At 40.9% G+C, this 16,761-nt stretch overlaps 1 protein-coding gene across 2 annotated transcripts in view; it reads left to right on the top strand.

Moving 5' to 3' along the window:
* Window positions 1–16,761, top strand: part of LOC108162553 — a 113,281-nt gene that overhangs the window by 63,724 nt on the left and 32,796 nt on the right. The window lies entirely within an intron of this gene.

Consider the following 16,761-nt stretch of genomic DNA (forward strand, 5'->3'; position numbering starts at 1 on the left):
GCATGGGCTAAACAGTTACGTTCCTCTTAATTACATATCAAATATATCGCCCTGCTGATTGATCTGAAGTCTGTCGTGTCTCTGGGGGACCCTCGAAGTGTTGGCCATAAAATCAACATAAATTTCAGTTATAAAAAGTCATGTTCTGATGCACTTAATTAGCGGCCCCCGAACTGACTCTCGGGAATGACTATTTCTGGGAAATGAGTTCTGTTGTGTGGTTCTTCATTCTATCACCATAAATCGGGCCGAAAAACCCCGAAACAGATTCCTTCTTCCGACTATAATTCACACAATTTGCAGACGATGGCACGACCCGGCTGTTGAGCCTGAAATGTCAACAAAATAACACATGCCTCATGCCCCACATGCCCCGTATGCCACGGCTCGACTGCGCACAGTGTGATGTGTCGCCTCGCATCACAAAAATTAAATGGTGTGAACGAAATTTTATGCCGAATCATGCGTGGAAAATGATGAAGATGCCACACACCAGAGCATCATCAGACATCCACTTGCGTGTGCCTCATTTCATTTGTTTATTGGGGGCCAGAGGAGCAGATACTCCAATGCTATAGACAGGAGTCGTCGTCGTCGACTGTCAGGAGGGCAGGCATCGTTAGAGAGAACTTTTCATAATGAAGATGCACCGCACAGCACAGCACATGCCACACGAAGCAGAGGCATGAGAACTGGATGCCCCGAAAATTAAGTTGAAAACAATTTAAATTTGTTAGAAGCCGCCAGCGACGAGCCGAGTCGAGCCGAAAAATGGGCAAAAACACTTTCTGCAGCAACAGCAACCGAAACAACATCAACATCAACATCACAGATGGAGGAGGCATGCCCCATACTCGCGCTGGTCGTGGCAGTAGAGTGTGTCTGCCACAGAGATGTTGACGACACTTCAACTTCCAACTTCATTTCTCTCCTCTGTCTCTCTCTCTCTCTCTCTCTGCTCCTTCTATGGCCCTGCCACACTTTTATTAGTCATTTCACGTTGTGCGGAGCGCTTCTAATGGAGATGCAGTGTCCTCTCGGGGCACACGGCATATCTGGGGAATGGGTTTTGGTCGTCCTCTTTTTTTTTGTTTTTGTTTTTTTTTGGCAATTTATGTAGCCAGAGGTTTTATTAGAGGTTTTTAGTGGCGGTTTTTTATGACGACTAGTCGTTGATATTCCTGCAAATATACTCGCAGAGGTGTTGATAGGACGAGCCTTTTGCTTAGGCGGAAAAGTTTCTTGAACTTTTGGCAAATACATTTGAAATATGGCGAAGATATAAATCTTAACTATGGAATGCCATTTTTTTCTTCTTTTTTTTTTAACGAAAGTCTATGTTTGAAGCTCTCCGCTGTAGAGGGATTACCTTTTGGAGGCTCTGTCTTTACTAAAAGCCACCTGTGCCTCGACAAAAACGGTATGAATGGTTTTTAGTGCAAATTTTCTATGAAAAATGAATCCCTTAATTATAAAATCCTCATGAAACACGAGATATAGATACATTTGAAACGCCAAAGAGTAGTATAGTTGTGGTACGATCTCCTGCAGAAGAATATTTCTCAAAACATCTATGTAGAAAGATCTTTTGTAAATACTTATAAGCCCTTAACTTCAATATGCCCCAAGAATTAATTCCTTTAAATTAATATTTCACTAATTTTAAACCCACTTTTTATTGAGTTCTTAAATATAAGATCCGACTAGGATACCATTCAAAGCTCCTATAATTTTGAGCTAGGATATTCTCTTTTCTCTGAAAAATTAGTTGTATATTTGCCAGGATCTCTAAAGAGTAATCTCTTTGTTTTACCAATTCATGAATAAGATCTTCTTTTGAAGCTGCTGTCAATCATCTAAGAATGCCCTCCTGCTCTCCTCTTCCGAAGAACCATGATATGTGCCCCACATCAAAACTCTGAAGAAACGCTTCTTTGCGGTTGATTGCAACTTCATTTCAAGCGAAAAATCCTCTTCTCAGATTACTCCGAATGTTTTGGCAGCCTCTAGACCCCATCGGACCCCTCCTACCCTCTCCAGAGCACTCCAGCGTCCCCCCTCTTATCTTGGACGACAATTAAGTGATTCATTAAAAATGACAGAGCATGAATTGAATTGAGTCCCGGAGTCCCGGAGTCGAGTGAGTCCGTCCCCGAGTTTGAGTTTGAGTTGGAGTTGGCCTGAAGTTTGAATAGAAACCGAACAGAAATACATAGTTTGTGTGGAAGGAAGCCGTCGCTCTATCTCCCATTCAACTGTTCTATCGGGGGGTTCTCTGGGGAAACTGTCAGGCACCCCCCCCAGGCCCCCGTCGAATGGACGGTGCGTGCCAGAAGGCGTAGAATAAAAGAAAGTTGTTGATGTTTGCCGGCTGTCAGGCATCGCATCGTCTCCGTCCATCGTCCCGTCCATCGTGTTCCAGCCTCTGCGCTGAGCGTGTACGTGCACAAGTATTTGAAAAACTCATTTAAATCGAGGGAAAAACTCGAGGATGGATGGCCGGCCACTTGAGTAGAGAGGAGAGGGAGGAGTAGGAGCAGGCAGGCCTTAAAACTAGTGAAAATCAAATGCAAACGATGTGGAAGCTGACATTTGATGCCAAATTTTCAAGTGGAGCGACGACGACGACGATGCCGAATGCCGAATGCCGAATACCGAATACCAAATGGCGCGGACCGACCAGCAGCAGCGGCAGCAGAAGTCAAACACTTGAGGAATTGCCGCCGCTGTCGTTTAAAAGATGATGCCATGAGATATTCGACGAGTGTGTGCGAATGTGTATGGGACGGGACCCGAGGCCCAGTCCCAGTCCTCCTTCCCCCTCCCTACCCCACACAGTCGTAAATATGAAGCACAAACAAAGCGGAGAGCCAGCCCAGACACCCAGGCAGGACCAGGACCCCAGTCAGAGGCCGTCGCATTAGTATACGGAAGCCCGAAAAAACGACAAAAAAAAAAATTACAATCCCAACAGTTTGGTAGACAGACGATGACAGGCGGTAGATGCAGTAGCAACAAAACAACAACAACAACAACCGCATATGGAAGGGGAGGATGAGGCGAAGAGATAAATGCGGGCTGCTGGCTGCTTGTGGAGAAGAGCGAAGGGAGATGCTGTAGAAGAGTGGGAAAGAGCTGGTTAGCGTAGAAGAGTGGGGAAGAGATGGAAGCTTTAGGTGAGCGTAGAAGAGTTGGGTGCTGCTGCAGCTTAGCGGGGAGGGGTGTACGAGAATCCAGAATGTAGAAGAGCGTAGAAGAGATGGTTTCTGTGGGAGAGAGGGACGGAGCGAGCGGGCAAGACATAGACATAAAAGCAGGCCATAAACTGGCGACTATGAAGATATATTAGGCAAATAGATGGATAGGTGGATGGATGGATGGATGGTTGGTTGGATGGATGGCTGGACGGCTGCCTCTCCATCTCTCCATTCGTCTTCGAATCTTTCTCTCTCTTGGCGACTCCAAGGAAAAACAATTTTCAACATCGTTTTGGCAAATGCAAATAGAGTTTGACAAGGCATCTGGGGACGGGCCGGGCCGGGCCCGCCAAAAGCAAATAATAATAAAAATCTTAATGGAAAAATGTTCAAAAAATAAAATTGTGTGTTGGGGCAAATGGAAGTGTTTATACACTTACCCACAAGGCCACTGAGAGCCAGAGGGATATGGGAAGAGAGAGAGAGAGAGAAAGATTTTAGGATGGAAAATTTAGAAAGTGTTTTACTAAAGAAAGGGAAACTGTGGAAACGGTTTCTCCAGATATTTTTTAAAATTTGTTTGCTTACAACAAAATGTTTTAATTTTTTAAATGTTAAATTCTACAAAATAATGGTTCCTTTTGGGTATTCTCGGGTAAAGAATATTGACTTATTCCTCCTTAAATTCGTATTCGTTGTAGTTATTTATCCTATACTTTTTCAGTATTTTCAAAATATTTTCAACTAAAATCCCAACCTTTGTATACAAATTTAATTAAGTTTAAAAATTCCCATTCAGTGATTTTCCCTGTATTTAGTAGCCAAATCGGTTGATGGTCTCTGCTTGTGTCGTTCGAAGCCAATGTGTCCTTTCGCTTATGGGAAATTTGTGCAGGGAATCCATTTGGACGAGTGTGGAACAGGAGCTCTTTAAATCATTAAATCTCCCTTTTAATGTTCTCAAAAATATTCCCTAAAATATTCCATTCCGCTACCAAAGTGTACAGCATTTTTTCACTCTCTTTTCGCTCTCTCTCTCTCTGTCTCTGGCAATAGCCGAAATTCCCCATCGATTCTTGCCACAAACGAAGAGTACAACACACACTGAAAGGTTATCCCCTAGCCATATTTTGCGGCTTATGATGAGACGATGACGAACATTAGACAAGAAGTTTTCCTTTTTAGCTACCTGACTGCCACAGCCACCGCCACAGCCACCGCCACCGGTACTGCCACTGCCACACGTTCATTTGCTTGCTAGTATGGGGTCGGCACAGAGCTGTAGACATCTATTTATACGTCTCAAATTACATGACCATGGAAGCAAAGCAATGAAAATGAAGAGAGCAAAAAATTTATTACAAAAGATAGACAAAAGATGCGAAATATGTGCCCCATGACTGGCTGGTGGCCGGGGCCTAGTCTATGGGAATGTTGGCAACTGGCAACTGCTTTTTGAAGCACAGCCACAGTGCTGCAGAAAAGTGTGCGTTACACGGAATGTTTGTTTGTTCGTCCAGCCGCATAAATACTCTCTGGGGAGTTGTTATGTAGTTTCGTGGCTGGGGTTTCTGCCACTGCTGCCTGCTGCCTGCTGCTGCTGGGGTTTGCTCATCGTGTGTGAAACGCATGCCTCAAAATGTGCCCGAGGTTCGTTCCCTCTATCCCTGGGAGTTTGCTTGGAGGCATGCCATGTAGTTTTCCCATTTCTCTAGGCTTCTTGGGCTAATGCTGATGCTTGCACTGTAGGTTCTTAGCCGATGGTTTATTTCTGTGGGGTTATAAGCAGAGAAACAGCATTTACAGCTTTTAGAGAAGGGTAAATACCGAGGAAAATAGTGTGAATGGCAAATATTAACCATGGGAACGGTGGAAAAGGTACAACGGATCATCAGATTATGGTAGAAAGCCCGCGTTTTTTGGGAACAACTCTTAGGGAATTCTTTGTACAGACTCTCTCTCTCCCTCCTTGAGGAAATAATATAGTAATATTTCCCTCTGTCCCTTGGCGAGATTATATGAAACTCTTAAAAGATTTTTCGTAAAGAATAAAATAGAGAAAAATATATATTTTCTTTTGCTTAAAAGTGAAATATTTGATCGATCTTTTTACCTTTTAAGAGCCTCTGAAGCATCTACTTTTTCCCCTTTTTTTTGGGAATATTTCTCTCAAATTTTTTGACGATCTTTGAGAACATTTTCTCCCCGACTTGAAGAGAATTTGAGGTTCACTCTCTCTTTGTCTTGTAAGAGCTATAGAATACCTCTGTTTCGCTGTACCTTTAGGAACACACAGAACTCTACCTCTGCCTTGTAGGGGGACCTATATCGTACTCTACCTATTGGAGGGGACACCAGAGAACTCTCTTCCCCCTGGCACTGGCACTGCCATGAAGCAGCCCTTCTTCTGCCACCCATGATGTTGCCTGTTTATGAATTACTTCAGCCATGCAGCACGTGAACGTACACGTCCTGCAACATTTACAACACATATATATGTACGAGTGTAAAATGGAAAGCATAAACAACAGCGAACCTCCTCCCCGCACACACTGTGAGAGGGAGGGGGCATCCCCCGAACCACTTGGAAAATATACGCGCGGAAAACTGCGAAAACTGCAAAACGAAACGAAACGAAAACCAAACCAAACGAAACGCACTGTGCGCAACAATTTATGGCCAACATTCAGCTGCAACAAAAAGTAGCAGCAGAAAACAGAAAATGGAAAAAAAATAAATAAATACACGCTGAATTGTTTGCGGCAGCATAAAAAGTAGCCAAACGCCGGCAGGGGGATGGGGAAGGGCATCGGGGAAGAGGATGGGGACTGCTGCTGCTGATGCGGTCGCTAGCTGCATTTCTTTGCATAAATTGCAACATTTTGTGGCACTGAGGAGTGCTACAAACTGCCGCAGACTGGAGTTGAAGCTGCCGCTGCTGCTGCTTCGCGCTTAGGCAATTTGTCATTGAGAGCCACTGTTTGGTCGTTCAGTGGCTGGGGGGGCACTGCCGAGGGGGGGGCTGCTGCTGCTGCTGCTCCCTCGTTTATGTGGTGCTTATAAAGATATCGCGATATTATCGGCACTGAGAGAAGTATTTGTGGCTTAATAGATAGAAGAGGCACGTTGGAGAGGATAAAGGGTGAAGATTTACCTGAAAATATCACAAAATTCAATTAAAAAAAAAAAAAAAAAAAAAAAAAAAAAAAAAAAAAATTACAATTAAAACTATAAAACATTTGCTTAAACTGAGAATAATTTTAAGAATAATGTCTGTTCGCCGAACACCTATAGATCAAGTAGTTCTTTCCAGCCAACAGACATTTTCTTCTTCCTGGAAGCAAATACAGATGTGGAAACCAAAGACTACAATCCTTAAAACCGCTTTGGGGAGATATTGGTCAAGAATGAAGGTTTGACAAAGCCATAAGATCGATAGATATAGTCATTCTCTCACGGAATCAATAGGTAAATCTATCTGGTTATATCTATTTATCCGCAGAAAGATCAGTTCATGGGAACACCGACTTCCAGATGCCTTTTGATCGTGCTAATTTTGATTAGAAAATTAAAGAAATTCAGAGATCTCTTGGATGAACATCCCAAGAACCATTATCTCTCTTTAGTTTTGATTAAAAGAGTTTTGAAATAGTACCCTACCAAGAAAAATGTCTCATTTATAGAGTACTCTCGTTTAAGATAGTTTTTGATGATTGATAAAGATTATAATTATTTAGCGGCTTAGAAAGATATTCAACCAAAATATCTATCATCAATCCATTGTTTTTGAGGGTTGTTTAAGTTTGATACAATTTATTCCATATTTCGATGGTATATTATGAATTTTGTATAGTGTGATAAAAAGTTTGAAACTCTTCCAACTTTTCCTACATTTAATATAGAAAAAATTTAAAAGAAAAGGAAAACCCAATCAAAAATCCACTTGTCTTAGGAAATCGACTTAAAACAGATCCCAAGGAATGTGAGAACTCTCTCTAAAGATAACTTTAACTGACGTTTTCCCCATTCCGCTTAGAAAATAGAAAAAGATAAAACCTCAGAAAGAGAGAGGGAGAGAGACAATGAATGTGTGAAATGGAAGCACAACTTGAGGCAAATCAAAACCAGGAATAATATTTATTGGCAAGGAGCAAGACCAAGTGGAATCCCTCAGACAAAACCCCCAATTGAAGTGCAAGAGAAGGAGCTAAAAATATGGTATGGTGGATGCCACAGTTTGGGGATTACCTCCATAGCCCCCGAATTGCATTTACGCCCAGCTTCGTCTCTGATGCAAATCTAATACTGCAGAGAAAGTGAGAGAGAGGTGGAGAGACAGCCAGAAGAGAGATGGTTAGACAGGCAGAAGTGTTTTGTGCCAGAGTGAGAGAGAGAGAGGGGAACTGTGCAAAATATAAACCTCTCAAGTGCAAAAAACCATTCAAAAACTAAGCTAAATTTATTTAAGGAACACCAAGCGATTGCTACGACGACGAGCAGCGACGACGAGCAGCAGTCAGGAGCAGCAGGCAGGAATATTTGTGTGCCAGGTATTTGTAGGGCATCAGAGGGGTATATTCTTTTGTAGAAGACTGTATGCGACAGGCAGTGTGAAATATAGGAAGAACAGTAGAAAACCTTGGAGACTACAGAAAAATGATCCATCACTTTCGTATATTTTTATTTCTGGGATTTTTTAGGAGGTTCGCCCTTCCCAAAATCGAGAAAAACATATGGGGCATACAATTTTGAAGGCATGTGGCTGAAATTTACTAAAGTTATGGACCTTCTCTATATATATTGATCCATTAAAGATAATTTTAATTGGAAGAATAATACAGACAGAAAAATATTGCAAAATTTGCATTGCTATACATTTTCATTTAAATTCCATATCAAAAGCCAAAGGAAATAATTATTTTAATTAAAATTCCTTTGCAAAATGCAAAGGAAATAGTTATTGGTGGAAATTTGATTTGTTTGCTTTTTTTTCACATATTTCAAGCATTTTCTGTTGGAATTTTTCATACTCCTTTTACTGGGTATCCCCTAGGTCGCAAGATCTAGCTCATCTGTCTCCTTCGATTCTCGAGTCGCACATCTGCTGCTGCCGCTGCTACTGCCGCTGCACATTTCACTTAACAGAAATAAAAACTGAAAAGAAAAGCCAACGCAAATGCGAGCAAAGCCCAAAACCAAACCAAACCAAACACCGAACCGAACCGAACCGAACAGAAGCACAGGAACAAAAAAGGTGAAAAAAGCAACAAAAAAAAACGTGTGGAAAGTAGTGGAAAACCTATGCAGAGTGGAGGAGAGCCAGAGCAGGGCAGTGTGCGGCCAGCAAATGTCGTCAGCAAAGAGCAAGAAGTGGGAAAGTGGGAAAATGGGAAAGCGGGAAAATGCAGGAATGAAATTCAGGTGATGGTGGTGGCTGGTCTGAAAAACACTCGGGGGAAATACGTTCGACTGGGTTTCGTTCTGTGGAGTTCTGGTGGAGTTCAGGGCCTGCCGCCTGCGACTGGTGTTGGCAGCAGGCAGCAGGCAGCGACGTGTGCATGCAAGGTGCTCGTATAATGCGTTGTGCGTGTTAAAAGATAGTTTTGCCCAGCTCAATGGTGAGGCCAAAATCCAGACAAGTTTCAGTAGCAGTAGAACATCACACCACACCACACAGTCGGCACTCACACACGAACACACACACACACACACACACACACACACAGTCGACAGGTAGTTTTACACATTGAAAAATCCCAAACACCGTGACACGAGACGGAGGTATAGCTATAGGGTTTTTCGGGTTGGGGGTGGGGTGTGGTGTGGTGTGGTGCATGTGCGGCATGTGGATTCCGCCCTAATGGGTCTGGGGATCAAGGCAACGCGAGACAAATGCATAAACACTCTTGCACATTTTCCGTTTGTTCGCTCAGCTTCTGTTCTGTGCTGTTGGGTCCCCCCCCCCCTCCCTCTTTTTGTTGGATCTATTCAATATCGAGTGCAATAAAAGTGGAGGTGTGCTAAGAGGATATTTTGGTATTTGGCCCTGAATTGGTATAAGAGGCAAAGGAAGGTGCTTTGGAAGGATTTTGGGGTTTTTAAGCTGAAAGAAATATACACAGAGGAATACTGAGTATTTTGATAGAATTTTCGGGGCATTATAGAACCCAAGAACTTGAGAATCTAAGCTTTTTCAGGCAGTACAGGCGTTCTTAAATTTGTTTGCCTGGGAGTTCACTAGGAAACAACATTGGATAATTTTTTCAAAGGTGAGACAGAAGGCAGAAGGCTGCTCTTTTCCTGCATTTCGTTCGCTTGCGCCCGTGATAGCTGTGCAGGCTCTCTCAATTTTCTTATCTCTTGATCTGATCTTCATTTGATCTACCATCGTTTCTGCGCTCTCACGCAATGCCCACCACACTCTCCCGCAATGGCTCTCTCTCTCTCTCAGCAACTCCTTCTAGCGCTCTCTCTCGGCCATTCCTTCTATCGCACTCTCTCGCTGTCGGCAACAACAGCCGATAATGCGCCCACGACTCCCGCTCTCAGCAAATGCAGAAGCGAACCTTGCCTTTCGTGTAATGCAAAAGCAAGAACGAACGCGAGTCTTCAGTTTCTGTTTTTGTTTTCAACGCTTCTCTTTTGAACTAACGACTGTAGAATACCCTGCATTCTACATACACATATGATATGTACTCAAATTGCTATTGTGTTTCGTTGTAATATTGTGGATTTTCTATTTTATCATTTAAATAAGATAAGTCTAGTATTTCTTTAATCCAAAACATTGCCCTTACATTTGTATCTCCCAAATCTACTCTAAAATAAATTTCTAGGGTACACCATATGTCGTTGGGTATGGTTTCTTGTTGAATATTTTTAATTTCTGTTGTTTTTTCATAGCGTTTCTTAAACAAACGCCTGACAACCCGAACCCTGGGACCTAGAGCCTTTCTCATTGCCACTTCCATACCCCAGAACCGGGTTCCTATTCTTTTCTTAATATATTTTTACTCCCTCCGCTGCGCGTGCTTCTTTTCCATATTGGCCTTAAACTCTCACCCATGCCCCTCCCCCCTCCCCTCTCAATCATTCAACAGCAGCAGCAGCACCAGGCAGCATCATGGGCCTCTTTGTGTTGGTTCTCCTGCTCTCTCCTCCCTTTCGGAGTTCGGGTGTTCGGGTGCTCGGGTTCCTACACAAATATTATTGTTTCCAGCGCAGCCCCGTTATTGCATATTTGCCGTAAATATGTATTTTCCAAAAGTGTGAATGAAATTAATGCGTTGCATGGTCTCTCGTCGTCTCCTTCCCTGTGTTTTCGAATATGAAATTTGGGTATTTTCCTCCCACTTCTTTTCGTTTTTCCCATACAATTTGAAAATTTTGTTGTTTGTTTTGTTGTTTGTTTTCTACCCATTGCCATCCCTCTGCGCCGTGCTTTTCCCCCTTTTTTGTCTGATTTTTTGTATTTTTTTTGTTCTGTTTTTTCACACAGACAAAACTAAACGTTATTAAATGCAGGCAAATGCCTCGACGGACCGACCCCCGTCCCACGGCATTCTCCAGTGTGGTGTTGTGTAGTGCAGTGTAAAGTAGCGTAGTGTAGTGTTGTCTTAGTCGCATCGTCGTATCATCGTGTGCAGAGTTTTCCCGGCTTTCCCTTGCCTTCCCGTATGTATGACATTCTTTTTTCTCTAGCGATGAGTGCTTATTTTTTTGTGTTGCCTACATTTTTGGGGTGAGATGGGGGGTTGGGGGTGGTGCTGGCTTAATAGTTGTTGAAAAAAGCGCTGGAACAGTGGTTGAATGCTGCACAGAATTTGTTGTCAGTTTTGTTTAGAAAATTGATTGGGAAGTGGAAAAGTTTATGCGGGTGGAAAAACATGTATTTTCTGTGTCCCTTTTAATTACTAAAACAAATGGTTTTTGGATTACTTTCTTTGTTTAAACTATTGACAGTCATGGTTCCAATAATTGAAAGCCCTCATGAATATCAAATAATAGCTAAATAAAAAAAGACAAATTACTTTAAATATTAACATTTAATAGAAAATAACTTTTGAGAGTCTTCATATCTGAAAGCGGATACAGTGGATTTTAGTTTTTAGATTTTAGTTCAGAAAATCTCAGAGAATGTGTATCCATGGTAATCCTTGACCCAAAAAACCCTCTGGAAATAGCAGTGCCTCTACTAAAACCCTTTCAGATACTGCCTTCTAGTATTTTTAATATTTTAATGTATTTTAACACGATTTATTGAATGGCTATTCAAGCTACAGAGTCTGCTGGCAATATATCTGAAATTCACTCATCGAAATTCACTTAAAAATAATTCGTAAAGCACTCTTAAGCACTTGTGGAAATTCTTAAAACTCTTTTACTAAATGAAACTTTGTATTTTCCTGCTTCTTGTACGAAAATCCCTTAAATCTGCACAAAATCTCTTGCAAAAACTACAAAAGTTGCTAATCCATCGAATAATTGAATCAATTTATTTGAGAAAAACACTTTAATTTAAAGGCTCTAAAAGTTAAGGGAGCACACACACACACACACGCACACAGACAAAAGTTTGACTGCACAAAGAAGAAGGAACGAAGAAACGAAGCAGCAGGAAAATGTTTTACACTCAGAGCCAACAATTAGCCTTAACTGATTTATGGTCTTTAAAGACTTCTCCCCCTCTCGATACACACTATATAAGTGTATCTCTCAGATAATATATCTATAGCAACCACACAGCAGCAGCAGCAGCAGCAGCTCCCTGCTCCCTGCCACAGCCGGTGGCTACTGGTGGATGGGTAATCGTAATCCCATTCAATCGAGGGTCCCAAACACCTGTTCATTTCATGCATCATTTGTGGCGGCGGCGGCGGCGACGGCGACGGCGACGTCTCTGCCCCTGGCCAACAGGCTATCTCATCCATTCTTGGCCGATTGAAAGTGCTGACTAATGTCATTGGGCAGTTTTCAACACCTGCTCCCAGCTGCCGAGCCCACTGTACAATGGATTTGCCCGGCTCTGTCTCTGTCTCTGTCTCTGCCGACTCTCTGCTCTGCCCTGCCCCCTGCCCCACACTCTGTGGCCCTTTGCCACCGACTAATGCTAAGTAGCTTTAACGCTGCCGCATCGGTGGGTTGTTAAGCGGTCCTGCTGCTGCCGGTTAGGGGGGGGCTTTATATAGTGCGGTTGAGGGCGTCGTGTGGCTCCTTTTTTTTTTTTTTTTAAGGAGTATACATCCCACAAACGAGGGGGCCACAAGAGTAGAAAAAAATGTCGCCCTAAATGCTACTAATTAATGAGGATTTAGTGAAAACTGTTTTCAGTTTTGTTGGGAATAAAAAACATACAGAAAATTCCATTGCAGCATTTCGTTACGTGCCGTTCCGATCTGCACCCTCGACACCGTGCGGCATATTTCTTTGGTATTTTTCTAGTGCAGCCGTGGCATTAGCATATAAATAGCATTTTACATATAATTTTAGGCGCACATAATTCTAGGTATTTTGCCCCCCAAAAAAACATACACCTCAAAGATATATTTCAACGCGCGTGCGTTATATTTTTGTTAAGTATTCCTCGTGTTTCAACCTAAGGTTGGCATTGAATTTAATGTCTCTGGGGCTGTTCGCGTGTGTCTGGTTATTAAAGAGCAGGACCCTAGGTCTCGTGTAAACAGGAAACGATCCTAGGCACACGGTGGCGTGGGGTGAGGGGCATTTAACACGAGCAACTGGCAAACGGCAAACAAATGTAATCAATGAAATTTTATGTGCAACAGAAACGCACTCACTGGTACCTGGTAATACTCGGTATTTTGAGTACTTTTAATATTTCGGGGTTTATGGAGGATTCCTGGTGTTGTTTGTGTGTTTCATAGGCAAATATAGGTGTAAATATTGGGAATAGTATTTTAAAAGAGACGGACTTTGAATATATCCCTTCGTTTTACAATTATGTAGTTCTGTAAATACATATTCCAAGGAAAAGACTATAGGAAACAAATAGATTTAAGTAAATATTCCTGAAGAAAAGATCTAGGGGGTCACTGCAATGTTACTGTAATGTCTTCTTAGACCAACACTATTTCTGTAAATATTCCGTAAGGATCTCCAAGACTATTCGTATGTACATATGTATATGAAATATACGAATTAAATTGTGTTCAGTTTTATACAGATTATAGGCATTTTTGTCAGATAAATTTCAGACAGAAAAATTTTACAAATGATGATTATACTCTTTTGAAATGTTCCTATAAAAATCAGATTAAAAATATTGATGTATAGAATTTTGAAACGAAAATATTGTAATGTGGTGTCCGTTTCATGTATAGAAATTTGAAACAAAAATATTTTAGTGTGGCGTTCACTTCTCAGTTATCGATGGTAAATTAAATGATTGCTTTTTTTGAAATATTTTTAATAAAGAATACAATTTAAAATTCAAATAATACAAAAAAATATATTAATTCCTATTTGATGAAATTATATCCCTGTTTAATATTCACTAATTATCCATAAATCCAACAAAAAATCCTTCAAAAGCGTTCAAAATTAAACCTTGAATCAGAGTTTTATAGTTTTTTTTTTTATAAAAAACAATTGGGTCGTTGAGATTCCAATATTGCAAATTAAATTAATTAAAATCAATTAAAAGATACCCATTTCTGACCGCCAAATAGTAGCTGCACGTAAATTGTTGATAAATCTCTGTACATCGAGGGAATTTTTTAAGCGAGGCGGGGGAAAAACGGAAAAGCCAGACTAGAACCAGCATTGAAATTTATTATTTGTATTATTAAAATATCTTTGCTTTAAGCTTAGATAAAGGAGAATATATGCATTAAACGTTGCACAATGTACCTTCTGGGGTAAACAAATATTTGTTTTTGCTTTTGCTTCGAAAAATTCGTCAATCGCAGGTCAAAGCGGACGTGCAGATAAGCGTTCAGCGACGGGCAGCGCAGCGCCGCATCACTTTTGCAATCTTCTCTTCTGCTTTGCTTTTTGTTTTTGTCACATTCGCAGCAGCTGCACAATTTGTCGCCTGTTAGTCGTCGTGGATGGGGGAGGGGTAGTCGACTGCTCTTTGCTTTTGTCTTTTGCGAGAATTTGCCTTGAAATAATTTTGTACAGGGCAGCCCATAGTCGTAACTCTGTAACTTTTCCACTCCTCTCCTTCGCTGGTAGTTTTGGGATTTTCTATATACATTTTGTGGCGTGTTTACACTCGTTCTTTATGCTTTTATAACTTTATTTTGCCAGGCCAAACATTTGCGGGGGTGGGTACACCCCCCCCACCCTCCGCACCGAGATACAAATTACAATTGCGGCGCGTAAAGAAATTAAAAAAGGATTTCTGTGTCAGGGATTGCCTTTGGCATTAGACCTGAATCTGAGACCTTTTGCCCTTGCGTTGTACGCCCCGTACATATTGTATATATTATATATTATTTATTTATACCTTTTTACCCCCCCCATTAATGCAAATATTTTACCTTGCTCTCTTTACAGACAGCCCGCCCCCCGTCTCTCTGGAGCGGCCTGATTCGTTCGTGCGCTCTTTTCTGCTAATTGCTTTGGGTGTGTGTCCGCTCTCTCTTTTCACCGTTCTTTTTCTTGCTGTTCTCCGACCAAGCAGGCTCCACACTCAAGGCTCCTAAGGCTCTCAAGGTTAGTATTATACCTACTATTTACTCTCTATATATACATATGTATATATATATTGTAATTTGTATTCTTTTTGTGTGCCAGAAGAGAGGGATATCCGTGCCGTACCTTTAGAAGCAATTGGATTTATTTTTCGGTGGCCGGAGGGGGAGCGGGGTTTAATTGCCAGCTTTGGACAGATTTCTAATTACTGACTACTGAAGCGCAACCCAAAAGGTCATTGAGACATTTACATGCTGTGCAAATATGTACCAACAAAATAACAGAGAATATTTAAATTGAAATTAAGATACGTTTAGGGGAAAACTGATGCCAAAAGGTGCCCAAGAAGGAAAGGCAGGAAAATGTCAACAGAAAATGAAAGTTTGGGTCAAGACTTAAGTGAGGTATTAATTGTTTTGATAATGATATTGTCTTTAAGTGAAATCTTATCCCAGAAAATAGAAAGTCCATTGAGATCAAGAAATACAGTTTTTGTATATTTTTTAAGACCTTGATGGGTTCTGTTCTCTTTTATATAAGGAATTTTAAAACGACTGCTGTCTCTCGATTGTACTTTTTATTGTTTGCTTATGTTTCTCACATTTTTTCTGTGTTTCGTTAATTCAAAAAATATTAATAGTGGAATATCACAAATTTTAACCCCCAAAAAAAATATTTTTTGTAGTTTCAAAACTGTAATTATTGGTTGCAAACAAAGTCCTTTTGAGCTCAAATTTAAGACCGAAAAAAATCCTTGGAAAAAATATTTTCTTAGAATTTTTTAAATTTGGAAAGTTTCAAAAACCTTACTGAAAATATTCAGTAGCTTAGAGGAAATATCACGGTATGTTTTTATATTTTTCTGAAAATAAAGTAAAGGAAAACAATAAAATGTAATATTTTTTAAAATTTGTTTGCGTTTTAGCACAAAAAATGGTATTCGATATAAGAAAAGTGAATTTAAACTAAAATATAAGGTTTCTGTCTTGAATACTCATTGTAAATAATATTACATTGGCCTCTGTACCTCCTGTTCTGTCATCAATTACTAGATATATTGTATTCTATGCCCAAGAGCTCAATCTCTCCTTCAAGCTCATTTATCGGAACTATTTCCCAGCAAAAAAGTAAAGGACATTCAGTGTAAGATGATATTTCTCTGGAATAAAGCTTCTTCTCAAAAGCTAGTGGGGATACATCCTTTCAAGTCATAGAATCGACACTTAAAATCTAGAATATGATATGAAATGAAAAATAAACGGAAATCTGTTTCTATGGTATACCTGAAACACCATTTAACACCGATCCGAAATTCAAATGAAGGCCGCTTGGTAAAAGTTCAATCAAAACAAAAACATTGCTGATGATCCCACAAGAAAATGGCATTAATCACTCAAACGATACATCAAACTCTCCCAGAAAACTCTTCTTGAACTCTCAAGAACTTTATTCCACGAACTGTCTGGCACTCGGGTACTACATTTACGATGATGCTTCAATAAAATCACATCACATCGCAGTTGAACACCCCCTTCAATGGCAACAACATTAGCCTTTTGTTAATCAAAGTGTAATTCGTGCTTTCCTGTTCTTTTGGCTGGAACTTAAAGCAGTGCTCTTCTGCTACTAAACTGCCAACTAAACAGCCATAAAAATCTCTGCAGTGAAGCGAAATAAGTCAGGAGACAGACTGGTAGACTGCTAGACTGGCAGACTGGCAGACTGAGAGAAAAAGAAACTTTCTTAGCCACTCAAAGCACCACAAATCACTTTAAACTGTAAGGACAAACTTGAAGGAGTCACAAGATAAAGATAAAGACTGAACAGGAGCCAGAGCCACCACCAGTCCACCCATCCACCTGTGGGCTGGGGTTGGGGTAAGCTATTAAATCTCTCTCTGTAGGTT

This window comes from Drosophila miranda, chromosome 4 (genome assembly GCF_003369915.1).
Source record: "Drosophila miranda strain MSH22 chromosome 4, D.miranda_PacBio2.1, whole genome shotgun sequence".
Taxonomy (NCBI): Eukaryota; Metazoa; Arthropoda; class Insecta; order Diptera; family Drosophilidae; genus Drosophila; species Drosophila miranda.